Source organism: Salmo salar, chromosome 13 (genome assembly GCF_965601325.2).
Source record: "Salmo salar chromosome 13, fSalSal1, whole genome shotgun sequence".
In the NCBI taxonomy this organism is placed as follows: Eukaryota; Metazoa; Chordata; class Actinopteri; order Salmoniformes; family Salmonidae; genus Salmo; species Salmo salar.
Genome location: NC_138303.1, coordinates 115,268,261 through 115,282,253, shown reverse-complemented (window position 1 = coordinate 115,282,253; position 13,993 = coordinate 115,268,261). Strand labels below are relative to the sequence as shown.

General features: G+C 44.7%; 1 non-coding gene across 1 annotated transcript; it reads right to left on the bottom strand.

Moving 5' to 3' along the window:
- Nucleotides 1–3,764: 3,764 nt before the first annotated feature.
- Nucleotides 3,765–3,847, bottom strand: trnav-uac (transfer RNA valine (anticodon UAC)). The gene has a single exon. It is a non-coding gene; the product is annotated as a tRNA-Val (tRNA).
- Between the last annotated feature and the right edge of the window lie 10,146 nt (nt 3,848–13,993).

The following is a 13,993-nucleotide window of genomic DNA, read 5'->3' as shown; positions in this document are numbered from 1 at the left end:
TTATTATGCTAGGTAGGGAGCACCCCCCACCAGGGTCCAGGTTCACAGTCTGCCTGACGATACCGTTATTAAGCCAGGTAGGGAGCACCCCCAACCAGGGTCCAGGTTCACAGTCTGCCTGATGATACCGTTATTAAGCCAGGTAGGGAGCACCCCCAACCAGGGTCCAGATTCACAGTCCACCTGACGATACCCTTATTATCAAATCAAATGTATTTATAAAGCCCATCTTACATCAGCTGATATCTCAAAGTGCTGTACAGAAACCCAGCCTAAAACCCCAAACAGCAAGCAATGCAGGTGTAGAAGCACGGTGGCTAGGAAAAACTCCCTAGAAAGGCCAGAACCTAGGAAGAAACCTAGAGAGGAACCAGGTTTTGAGGGGAGGCCAGTCCTCTTCTGGCTGTGCCGGGTGGAGATTATAACAGAACATGGCCAATATGTTCAAATGTTCATAGATGACCAGCAGGGTCAAATAATAATAATCACAGTGGATGTCGAGGGTGCAACAGGTCAGCACCTCAGGAGTAAATGTCAGTTTTCATAGCCGATCAATCAGAGTATCTCTACCGCTTCTGCTGTCTCTAGAGAGTTGAAAACAGCAGGTCTGGGACAGGTAGTACGTCCGGTGAACAGGTCAGGGTTCCATAGCCGCAGGCAGAACAGTTGAAACTGGAGCAGCAGCACGGCCAGGTGGACTGGGGATAGCAAGGAGTCATCAGGCCAGGTAGTCCTGAGGCATTGTCCTAGGGCTCAGGTCCTCCGAGAAAGAAAGGAAGAAAGAAAAAAGACAGTGGAGGTCGGGAGACACTGGTCGGGAGACACTGTGGCCCCATCCGACAATACCCCGGACAGGGCCATGCCAGGCCACCGACAGCCCACCATACCAGGCCACTGACAGCCCACTATACCAGGCCACTGACAGCCCACCATACCAGGCCACTTACAGCCCACCATACCAGCCCACTTACAGCCCACCATACCAGGCCACTGACAGCCCACTATACCAGGCCACTGACAGCCCACTGACAGCCCACCATACCAGGCCACTGACAGCCCACTGACAGCCCACCATACCAGGCCACTGACAGCCCACAATACCAGGCCACTGACAGCCCACCATACCAGGCCACTGACAGCCCACTTACAGCCCACCATACCAGGCCACTGACAGCCCACCATACCAGCCCACTGACAGCCCACCATACCAGGCCACTGACAGCCCACAATACCAGGCCACTGACAGCCCACCATACCAGCCCACTTACAGCCCACCATACCAGGCCACTGACAGCCCACCATACCAGCCCACTGACAGCCCACTGACAGCCCACAATACCAGCCCACTGACAGCCCACCATACCAGCCCACTGACAGCCCACCATACCAGGCCACTGACAGCCCACAATACCAGGCCACTGACAGCCCACCATACCAGGCCACTGACAGCCCACTGACAGCCCACTGACAGCCCACCATACCAGGCCACTGACAGCCCACAATACCAGGCCACTGACAGCCCACAATACCAGGCCACTGACAGCCCACCATACCAGGCCACTGATAGCCCACCATACCAGGCCACTGACAGCCCACTAACAGCCCACTGTACCAGCCCACTAACAGCCCACTGACAGCCCACCGTGCCAGGCCACTGACAGCCCACCGTGCCAGCCCACTGTACCAGCATACCGCACAGGTCAGGAAACAAAAAGTCAATGCACTCTCTATATGGCATGTGTTGTAGTTGAGAGTATCCTGGTGTTGACAGTCAGTTGTCTCAGTCTGGTGTAGCAGTTGGGTGGTATCCTGGTGTTGACAGTCAGTTGTCTCAGTCTGCACAGGATGTTGTTGGCTATTTTTCTTGCTGTTCTGAGTGTTGGTATTAAAAGACAGTGTGCTGTCCATGATGGTTTCCCGATGATGGATCACCACTCATTGTAGTGGGTGACTTCAACCACAATGCCTGAATTTATTTAATTTCATTCCACCCTTTCTTTCCATTTCTTTCCTCTTTTGACCTCCAGTCACCTCCTACTCACAAGGCAGAAAATATGCTTGACCTCATCTTCACTTGTGGCTGTTAGCCTACTAACCCCCCATGTAGTTGGAGAGGGTTCACGTGGTGGAATTCTTTGAGGAAGCAAACTTTTATTTGACATTTAATTCGGGCACTTCAGCAACTTTTAAGACTTGGGGGCACCACCAGCAGTACATTACAGTCCATGTTTTCACTTAGCTTGTAGAATACATTTAGAATACATTATGTCTCTACACTCAAACTGAGGGAACTATCATATTAATAACGACATTTCAACATAGTCATTCTCTTATGACTACAGAAGATAGAGGAGTACATAGATAGAACAAAATACAGCTGGCCAGATTCATAGTTTTGAAAGATATGAGATGAAACCCCCCTGGGCTTGTGCAGAAGAGGAAAAGCTGTTTGTATCTCAGACCCAGTGGCAGGATAAAACGACTAAGAAGGCAGTTGAAATCTGTGAGGGGGCACAATTTTGGGGAAGTTATTGCATTGGAATTATATTGAATTCTGCTATACTACAATAACCACAATTCAATTGGAGAGACTATAGGACCATTGAGAGCTTTTGAAGTGACAGATTGGCACAAAATATGTAGCCCATATCCGCTGTGCTGGGCTATGGGCTAGGCTACATGAGGTGTGATCCGAATATTAGTAAAACATATAGGACTATGGGCTACTAACCTTATTAAAACATATAGGACTATGGACTACTAACCTTATTAAACATATAGGACTATGGGCTACTAACCTTATTAAAACATATAGGACTATGGGCTACTAACCTTATTAAACATATAGGACTATGGGCTACTAACCTTATTAAAACATATAGGACTATGGGCTACTAACCTTATTAAAACATATAGGACTATGGACTAGGCTACATGAGGTGCGATACTAACCTTATTAAAACATATAGGACTATGGGCTACTAACCTTATTAAAACATATTGGACTATGGACTAAAGGACTATGTGCTACTAACCTTATTAAAACATATAGGACTATGGGCTAGGCTACATGAGGTGTGATACTAACCTTATTAAAACATATAGGACTATGGACTACTAACCTTATTAAAACATATAGGACTATGGACTACTAACCTTATTAAACATATAGGACTATGGGCTACTAACCTTATTAAACATATAGGACTATGGGCTACTAACCTTATTAAAACATATAGGACTATGGACTACTAACCTTATTAAACATATAGGACTATGGGCTACTAACCTTATTAAAACATATAGGACTATGGACTACTAACCTTATTAAACATATAGGACTTTGGACTACTAACCTTATTAAACATATAGGACTATGGGCTAGGCTACATGAGGTATCCTATTATGATTAGAAAAAGTTGAGAGAAAAAGGCAATGTTTCTTATTTCACAAGTGATCGGCTAATATTGTCACCCATCAGCAGTGGTGGAAAAAGTCATTATGGCCAAACAGTTATATTTTTGTTTCATCAGAGCAGAGGACATTTCTCCAAAAAGAACGATCTTTGTCCAGTTGCAAACCGTAGTCTGGATTTTTTTATGGCGGTTTTGGAGAAGTGGCTTCCTCCTTCCTGAGCAGCCTTTCAGGTTATATCGATGTAGGACTCGTTTTACTGTGGATATATTTTTTTACATTTTACTCATTTAGCAGACGCACTTATCCAGAGCGACTTACAGTAGCGAATGCATACATTTCATACCTTTTTTCCGTACTGGTCTCCCGTGGGAATCGAACCCACAACCCTGGCGTTGTAAACACCATGCTCTACCAACTGAGCCACACGGGATATAGATACTTCTATACCTGTTTCCTCCAGCAACTTCACAAGGCCCTTTGCTGTTGTTCTGGGATTGATTTGCACTTTTCGCACCAAAATACGTTCATCTCTAGGAGACTGAACGTGTCTCCTTCCTGAGTGGTATGACGGCTGCGTGGTCCCATGGTGTTTATACATGCGTACTCTTGTTCGTACAGATCAGGCCTTCAGGCGTTTGGAAATTGCTCCCAAGGATGAACCAAATTTCTGGAGGTCTACACTTTTTTTTCCTGAGGTCTTGGCTGATTTCTTTTGACTTTCCCATGATGTCAAGCAAAGAGGCAGTGAGTTTGAAGGTAGGCCTTGAAATACATCCACAGGTACACCTCCAATTAACTCAAATGATGTCAATTAGCCTATCAGAAGCTTCTATAGCCATGACATTTTCTGGAATTTTCCAAGCTGTTTAAAGGCACAGTCAACTAAGTGTATGTAAACTTCTGATCCACTGGAATTGTGATACGGTGAATTAAAAGTGAAATAATACATCTATAAAACTCCTAAACGACTTGCCAAAACTATAGTTTGTTAACAAGAAAATTGTGGAGTGGTTGAAAAATGAGTTTTAATGACTCCAACCTAAGTGTATGTAAACTTCTGACTTCAACTGTACCTGCTGGAGCGTGTGCAATGGGTGGGTGTTGCTAGGGTGACTAGTGAGCTGAGATAAGACGGGGCTTTATCTAGCAATGACTTATAGATGACCTGGAGCCAGTGCGTTTGGCGATTAATATGTAGCGAGGGCCATCCAATGAGAGCATATAGGTCACAGTAGTGGGTAGTATATGGGGCTTTGGTGACAAAATGGAATGTGATTGACTACATCTCTTGGACTGGGATATGTTCCGGGTTGCCTCTGAGAATAACATTGACATACACACTGGCACAGTGATTGAGTTCATCAGGAAATGTATAGCGGATGTTGTTCCCACTGTGACTATTAAAACATACCCAATCAAAAAATCATGGATAGTTGGCAGCATTCGCGCAAAACCGAAATTGCGAAACTCCGTATTTAACCACGGCAAGGTGACTGGGAATATGGTTGAATACAAGCAGTGCAGTTACGTCCTCCATAAGGCAATCAAACAGAAAAAATGGCAGTAGAGAGACAAAGTGGAGTCGCAATTCAACGGCTCGGACACTAGGTTTATGTGGCAGGGACTCCAGACAATCACAGATTACAAAGGGAAAGCCAGCCACCGACGTCTTGCTCCCGGACAAGCTAAACACCTTCTTTGAGGATAACACAGTGCCACCTATGCGGCCCGCTCCCTACGACTATGGGCTCTCGTTCTCCATGGCCAACGTCTGACATTTAACCTGTTGGGTCTAGGGGGCAGCATTTGCACGTCTGGATAAAAAAAATGTACCCGATTTAATCTGGTTACTAATCCTACCCAGTAACTAGAATATGCATATACTTATTATATATGGATAGAAAACACTCTAAAGTTTCCAAAACTGTTTGAATGGTGTCTGTGAGTATAACAGAACTCATTTGGCAGGCAAAACCCTGAGACATTTTCTGACAGGAAGTGGATACCTGATGTGTTGTATTGACTTTAAAGCTATCCCATTGAAAAACACAGGGGTTTAGGAATATTTTGGCACTTCCTATTGCTTCCACTAGATGTCACCAGCCTTTACAAAGTGTTTTGAGTCTTCTGGAGGGAGATCTGACCGAACAAGAGCCATGGAACGGTGATGTCCCATTAGACACCTGGCGCGCTACTTCATGTTGGGTACCCTCGTTCCAATACGTTATAAAAGGCTATGCATTCGTCCACCTTGAATATTATTCATGTTCTGGTTAAAAAAGGCCCTAATGATTTATGCTATACAACGTTTGACATGTTTGAACGAACGGAAATATATTTTTTCCCCTCGTTCATGACGAGAAGTCCGGCTGGCTTACATCATGTGCTAACGAGACGGAGATTTTTGGACATAAATGATGAGCTTTTTTGAACAAAACTACATTCGTTATGGACCTGTGATACCTGGAAGTGACATCTGATGAAGAGAATCAAAGGTAATGGATTATTTACATAGTATTTTCGATTTTAGATCTCCCCAACATGACGTCTAGTCTGTATCGCAACGCGTATTTTTCTGGGCACAGTGCTCAGATTATTGCAAAGTGTGATTTCCCAGTAAGGTTATTTTTAAATCTGGCAAGTTGATTGCGTTCAAAAGATGTAAATCTATAATTCTTTAAATGACAATATAATATTTTACCAATGTTTTCTAATTTTAATTATTTAATTTGTGACGCTGACTTGACTGCCGGTTATTGGAGGGAAACGATTTCCTCAACATCAATGCCATAGTAAAACGCTGTTTTTGTATATAAATATGAACTTGATAGAACTAAAAATGCATGCATTGTCTAACATAATGTCCTAGGAGTGTCATCTGATGGAGATTGTAAAAGGTTAGTGTATCATTTTAGCTGGTTTTATGGTTTTGGTGACCCTGTCTTTGACTTGACAAAACATTACACACAACTCTTGTAAATGTACTGTCCTAACATACTCTAAATTTATGCTTTCGCCGTAAAACCTTTTTGAAATCGTAAAACGTGGTTAGATTAAGGAGATGTTTATCTTTCAAATGGTGTAACATAGTTGTATTTTTGAAAAATTTGAATTTTGACATTTATTTGGATTCAAATTTGCCGCTCTTGAAATGCACCTGCTGTTGATGGAGTGCACCACAGGTGGCACGCTAGCGTCCCACCTAGCCCCAAGAGGTTAAGCGTGTTCACCCTCGCAAGGCTGCCGGCCCAGACGGCATCTCTAGCCACGTCCTCAGAGCATGCGCAGACCAGCTGGTTGGAGTGTTTACAGACATATTCAATCAAGATGCCCACCATTGTTCCTGTACCCAAGAAAGCAAAGGTAACTGAACTAAATGACTATCGCCACGTAGCACTCACTTCTGTCATCATGAAGTGCTTTGAGAGGCTAGTCAAGGATCATATCACCTCCACCCTACCTGACATCCTAGACCAACTTCAATTTGCATACCGCCACAATACATCCACAGACGATGCAATCGCCATCGTACTTCACACTTCCCTATCACATCTGGACAAGAGGAATACCTATGTAAGATTGCTGTTCATTGACTACAGCTCAGCCTTCAGCACCATAGTACCCTCTAAGCCTCTTCAACCTCATGAGGCTGAAGAAATTTGGCTTGGCCCCTAAGACCCTCAGAAACTGTGACAGATGTACCTTTGAGAGAATCCTTTCAGGCTGTATCACCTCCTGGTGCGGCAAGGCTCTCCAGAGGGTGGTGTGGTCTGCCCAAATCATCATCGGGGGCACACTGCCTGCCTTCCTGGACACTTAAAGCACCCGATGTCACAGGAAGGCCAAAAAGATCATCAAGGACATCAACCACCCGAGCCACGACCTGTTCACCCCGATATCGTCCAGAAGGTGAGGTCAGTACAGGTGCATCAAAGCTGGGACCGATAGACTGAAAAACAGCTTCTATTTCAAGGCCATCCAATTGTTAGATAGCCATCACTTGCCGGCCTCCAACCAGTACCCGGCCGTGAACCTTAAAGGCTGCTGCCCCCTAGCCCTAACAGGTTAAAGGCTGCTGCCCTATGTACATAGACATGGAATCACTAGTTACTTTAATAATGTTTACATACTGTTTTACTCATTTCGTACTGTATTCTACTGTATTTTAGTTAATTCCACTCCGACATTGCTCATCCTAATATTGATATATTTCTTAATTCCGTTGTTTTACTTTGAGATTTTTGTCTAGTCTTGTGAATTGGACTGCACTGTTTGAGATAGGAACACAAACATTTCCATGCAGCCATGTTACGGGAATTAAGTTATCAATGTTCTTAAACCGGACTTCAATTTAACTACTCAGTTTGTGTAAGGTTCCGGTTGAAAGAAACAGACTGAGACCCAGCTAACAATGGTCAGAACGTTTATTTACAAGAGCTCAGAATATCATACAATGTACACAGCCTTTTATACCTAACATTTGGTCATACCATATGTCATACCCCTTACAAATGTCCCTCCTCCTCTTCTTTAACACTGTCAATGCTTATTTACAAGTCTTCTCCATCACATACATTGCTTGTCATATCCTGCCCCATGTTACATAATCTACTGCAAGCTGAAAGGTTTCTCCGCTCCCTGGGTGGGGAGACCTTCTTCCTGTTATCAGTTTCATAGTGGTCACAAGTTGTCTGCTGTCTGTTAACAGTTCTCCTTTTCCTTGAATGTCTCACTTATATTGCTAAATAGTAAAGTCTTAGCTTGTCCTATGCACACACAGTTATAGAATTAGTATTATAATCACTCAGTTATACATTTTCAGGGTGGAATCATTTAGTCAAAACCTTAAACATATAAATTATTTTATCAACCCACAATAACATCGGCTAAATATGTGACCTATGAAATTTGATTTGACATCAGAGCAGCTGTAACGTCAGAGCAGCTGGAACGTCAGAGCAGCTGGAACGTCAGAGCAGCTGGAACGTCAGAGCAGCTGGAACGTCATGTCCTTTATAGATGCAGCTGCAGTAGTAGGGAATTGGTCCCTTTCATAATATCTGCATCCTAAATGGCTCCCTTCGGAAAGTATTTAGAGCCCTTGACTTTTTCCACGTTTTGTTACGTTAAAGCCTTATTCTAAAATGTATTAAATTCAATGTTTTCCTCATCAACCTACACAATACCTCATAATGACAAAGCGAAAAGAGGATTTTAGACATTTTTGCAAATGTCTTCAATTCAAAATACATTATTTAGATAATTGTTCTGACCCTTTGCTATGAGACTTCAAATTGAGCTCAGGTGCATACTGTTTCCATTGATTTTCCTTGAGATGTTTCTAACACTTGATTGGAGTTCACCTGTGGTAAAATCAATTGATTTGACACGATTTGGAAAGGCACACACCTGTCTATATAAGGTCCCACAGTTGACAGTGCATGCCAGAACAAAAATCAAGCCATGAGGTTGAAGGAATTGACCGTAGAGCTCTGAGACAGGATTGTGTCAAGGCACAGATCTGGGGAAGAATACCAAAAAATGTCTGCAGCATTGAAGGTCCCCAAGAACACAATGGCATCCATCATTCTAAAATGGAAGAAGTTTGGAACCCCTAAGACTCTGCCTAGAGCTGGCCGCCCAGCCAAACTGAGCAATCGGGGGAGAAGGGCCTTGGTCAGGGAGGTGACGAAGAACCAGATGGTCACTCTGACAGCACTCCAGAGTTCCTCTGTAGAGATGGGAGAACCTTCCTGAAGGACAACCATCTCTGCTGCACTTCACCAATCAGGCCTTTATGGTAGAGTTGCCAGACGGAAGCCATTCCTCAGTGAAAGGCACATGACAGCCCGATTGGAGTTTGCCAAAAAGTAGTAGCTAAAGACTCTCAGACAATGAGAAACAAGATTCTCTTGTCTGATGAAACCAAGATTGAACTCTTTTCCCTGAATGCCCAGCATCACGTCTGGTGGAAACCTGGCAGGATTCCTATGGTGAAGCATGGTCTTGGCAGAATCATGCTGTGGAGATGTTTTTCAGCGGCAGGGACTGGGAGACTAGTCAAGATCGAGGCAAAGATGAACAGAGCAAAGTGCAGAGATATCCTTGATAAAAACCTGCTCCAGAGCGCTCTGGACCTCAGACTGGGGGGAAGGTTCACCTTCCAACAGGACAACGACCCTAATCACACAGCCAAAATAACGCAGGAGTGGCTTCGGGACAAGTCTCTGAATGTCCTTGAGTGGCCTAGCTAGATCCCACACATCTCTGGAGAGACCTGAAAATAGCTGTACGGTGACAACCTGACAGAGCTTGAGAGGTTCTGCAGAGAAGAATGGGAGAAACTCCACAAAAATTGTTTTAATTTTTTTTTTATTTCACCTTTATTTAACCTGTTAGGGCTAGAGGGCAGTATTTACACCGCCGGATAAAAAACGTACCCGATTTAATCTGGTTACCACTCCTACCCAGTAACTAGAATATGCATATACTTATTACATATGGATAGAAAACACCCTAAAGTTTCTAAAACTGTTTGAATGGTGTCTGTGAGTATAACAGAACTCATTTGGCAGGCAAAACCCTGAGAAGGTTTCATGCAGGAAGTGGCCTGTCTGACAAGGTGTTGTTGTTCTTGCTTCTGTTTATTGAAGAGTCAGGATCTTAGCTGTAACGTGACATTTCCTAGGGCTCCAATAGGCTCTCAGAGCCCGGGAAAAACCTGAACGATGACGAGGCAGCCTCAGGCTGAAACACATAATCGCCTTTGCCAAGTGGCCCATCAGAGGACAATGGAATTAGGCGCGTGCCTGATTCGACCCAGTGATACATTTTCCTTCGGCTGTTTATCTAATTGCAGATTCCCGGTCGGAATATTATCGCTTTTTTACAAGAAAAATGGCATAAAAATTGATTTTAAACAGCGGTTGACATGCTTCGAAGTACGGTAATGAAATATTTAGAAATCTTTTGTCACGAAATGCGCCGTGCGCACGACCGTTATTTACCATTGGGATAGTGTCTGGGACGCACGAACAAAACGTCGCTGTTGGAACATAACTATGGATTATTTTGGACCAAACCTACATTTGTTATTGAAGTAGAAGTCCTGGGAGTGCATTCTGACGAAGAACAGGAAAGGTAAGACCATTTTTCTTATAGTAAATCTGATATTGGTGAGTGCTAAACCTGCTGGGTGTCTAAATAGCTAATCTAATGTTTTGCTTTCGTTGTAAAGCCTTTTTGAAATCGGACAGTGTGGTTAGATTAACGAGAGTCTTGTCTTTAAATGGCTGTAAAATAGTCACATGTTTGAGAAATTGAAGTAATAGGATTTTTAAGGTTTTGAAAATCGCGCCACAGGATAGCAGTGGCTGTTACGTAGGTGGGACGAATTCGTCCCGCCTAGCCTAGAGAGGTTAGAACTACTTGCACCTCAGATTGCAGCCCAAATAAATGCTTCACAGAGTTCAAGTAAAAGACACATGTTAACATCAACTGTTCATAGGCTCATCTTCTTTTATTGAAGAAAACAAAAACAAAAACACTTATACTAAACAAACAGCGAAAAACAGTCCTGTAAGGTTCACTGACAATACATGGAAACAACTACCCACAAAACCCATGGAAAAACACCCCTACTAAATAGGACCTTCAATTAGAGGCAACGAGGAACAGCTGTCTCCAATTGAAGGTCATCCCAAGAAACTTAAACATAGAAATAGACACACTATAACAAACATAGAAATATACTAACATAGAACATGAACCAAAAACCCCAAAACACAGAAAACAAACACCCCCTGCCACACCCTGACCAAACTACAATAACAAATAACCCCCTTTACTGGTCAGGACGTGACAGTACCCCCCCAAAGGTGCAGACCCCGTATGCACCTCAAACAAAACACAAAATTAACCCCAAATAAAGTGAGGGAAGGGAGGGTGGCCACCGTCACCGATGGTTCCTGTGCTACATCCCCCCACGGAGGTGGCTCTGGCTCCGGGCTTAATCCCCACTCTAACCTGTTCACCTGCTGAAGGATATTTTGTAAATTACATCGCCGAAGTCGCGGATCGGTAGGATGGTCAGTTTTACGACAGTATGTTTGGCAGCATGAGTGAAGGATGCTTTGTTGTGAAATAGGAAGCCAATTCTAGATTTAACTTTGGATTGGATATGTTTGATGTGAGTCTGGAAAGAAAGTTTACAGTCTTACCAGACACCTAGGTATTTGTAGTTGTCCACATATTCTAAGTCAGAACCGTCCAGAATAGTGATGCTGGACGGGCGGGCAGGTGCAGGCAGCGATCGGTTGAAGAGCATGCATTTAGTTTTACTTGTATTTAAGAGCAGTTGGAGGCCACGGAAGGAGAGTTGTATGGCATTGAAGCTCGTCTGGAGGGTTGTTAACACAGTGTCCAAAGAAGGGCCAGAAGTATACAGAATGGTGTCGTCTGCGTAGAGGTGGATCAGAGAATCACCAGCAGCGAGAGCAACATCATTGATGTATACATAGAAAAGAGTCGGCCCGAGAATTGAACCCTGTGGCACCCCCATAGAGACTGCCAGAGGTCAACAGGCCCTCGGATTTGACACACTGAACTCTATCAGAGAAGTAGTTGGTGAACCAGGCGATGCAATCGTTTGAGAAACCAAGGCTATTGAGGACGTGGTGATTGACAGAGTCGAAAGCTTTGGCCAGGTCAATGAATACGGCAGCACAGTATTGTTTCTTATCAATGGCGGTTACGATATCGTTTAGGACCTTGAGCGTGGCTGAGGTGCACCCATGACCAGCTCTGAAACCAGATTGCATAGCGGAGAAGATGCGGTGGGATTCGAAATGGTCGGTAATCTGTTTGTTGACTTGGCTTTCGAAGACCTTAGAAAGGCAGGGTAGGATGGATATAGGTCTGTAGCAATTTGGGTCAAGTGTCCCCTCCTTTGAAGAGGGGGATGACAGCAGCTGCTTTCCAATCTATGGGAATCTCAGACGATACGAAAGAGAGGTTGAACAGGCTAGTAATAGGGGTTGCAATAATTTCGGGCAGATAATTTAAGAAAGAAAGGGTCCAGATTGTCTAGCCCGGCTGTTTTGTAGGGGTCCAGATTTTGCAGCTCTTTCAGAACATCAGCTGAATGGATTTGGGAGAAGGAGAAATAGGGAAGGCTTGGGCGAGTAGCTGTGGGGGGTGCAGTGCTGTTGACTGCAGTAGGGGTAGCCAGGCGGAGAGCATGGCCAGCCGTAGAAAAATGCTTATTGAAATTCTCAATTATAGTGGGTTTATGGGTGGTGACAACTTCTATTAGCTCTACTAGTATTGTTCCAACCAAATAGCACCCTATTCCATTCATAGAGCACTACTGTTGAACAGGGCCCATAGGGAATCGGGTGCCATTGAACCTGGCCCATAGGGAATCGGGTGCCATTGAACAGGGCCCATAGGGAATCGGGTGCCATTGAACAGGGCCCATAGTGAAACGGGTGCCATTGAACAGGGCCCATAGGGAAACGGGTGCCATTGAACAGGGCCCATAGGGAATCGGGTGCCATTGAACAGGGCCCATAGGGAATCGGGTGCCATTGAACAGGGCCCATAGGGAATCGGGTGCCATTGAACAGGGCCCATAGGGAAACGGGTGCCATTTGGGATGCAATGTTTATTTCCTCTGACAGTTGTACTGCTGTATTGTATTGTTCCAATCAAAACTGAATCACAAAATACTGAACTGAAGCACCTAATGGCACCTAATGGCAATGGCAACTGAAGCACTTAACATACTGAACTGAAGCAGCATGAAACTCTTATATGCAGCTGACGTCATCCCTATTCCCTTTATAGCGCAGTACTTTACAGGGCTCTGGTAAAAAGCAGTGCACTATATAGGGAATACAGTTCCATTTTAGACTCAGACGCAACATACTGAACTGAATCATTTTCCTTCAGTAGGAAAGTCTGTTACAGCTGAAGTATGGTTCAAACACAACTGGCTCCCAGAACTCCTCTCCCTGCCAGACCTCCTCTCCCTGCCATCCACTTAACTGTGGTCAGCTGGGGGAGAATCAGAGGAAGCTATTACGTTTTAACGTGGGACCGATTAAGAGTGAGGACTTGTTAGCATTTCCAGCTAGCTTCTGCTCTGCTCCACACATGGTGTATGATATGTCAGATGTGGTAACAATGTAGCTACACCACATAAATCACTTGTTAAATATTTGATTTCCATTGGATCTGACACTGACTCATTCAAAAGGGATGAAACTCTCTCTACCCACAACCTGCCCCTCCCTCCCTCCAACCCCGACCTGCCCTCCCATCCAACCCCAACCTGCCCCTCCCTCCAACCCCAACCCCAACCTGCCCCTCCCTCCAACCCCAACCTGCCCCTCCCTCCAACCCCGACCTGCCCTCCCATCCAACCCCAACCTGCCCCTCCCTCCAACCCCGACCTGCCCTCCCATCCAACCCCAACCTGCCCCTCCCTCCAACCCCAACCCCAACCTGCCCCTCCCTCCAACCCCAACCTGCCCCTCCCTCCAACCCCGACCTGCCCTCCCATCCAACCCCAACC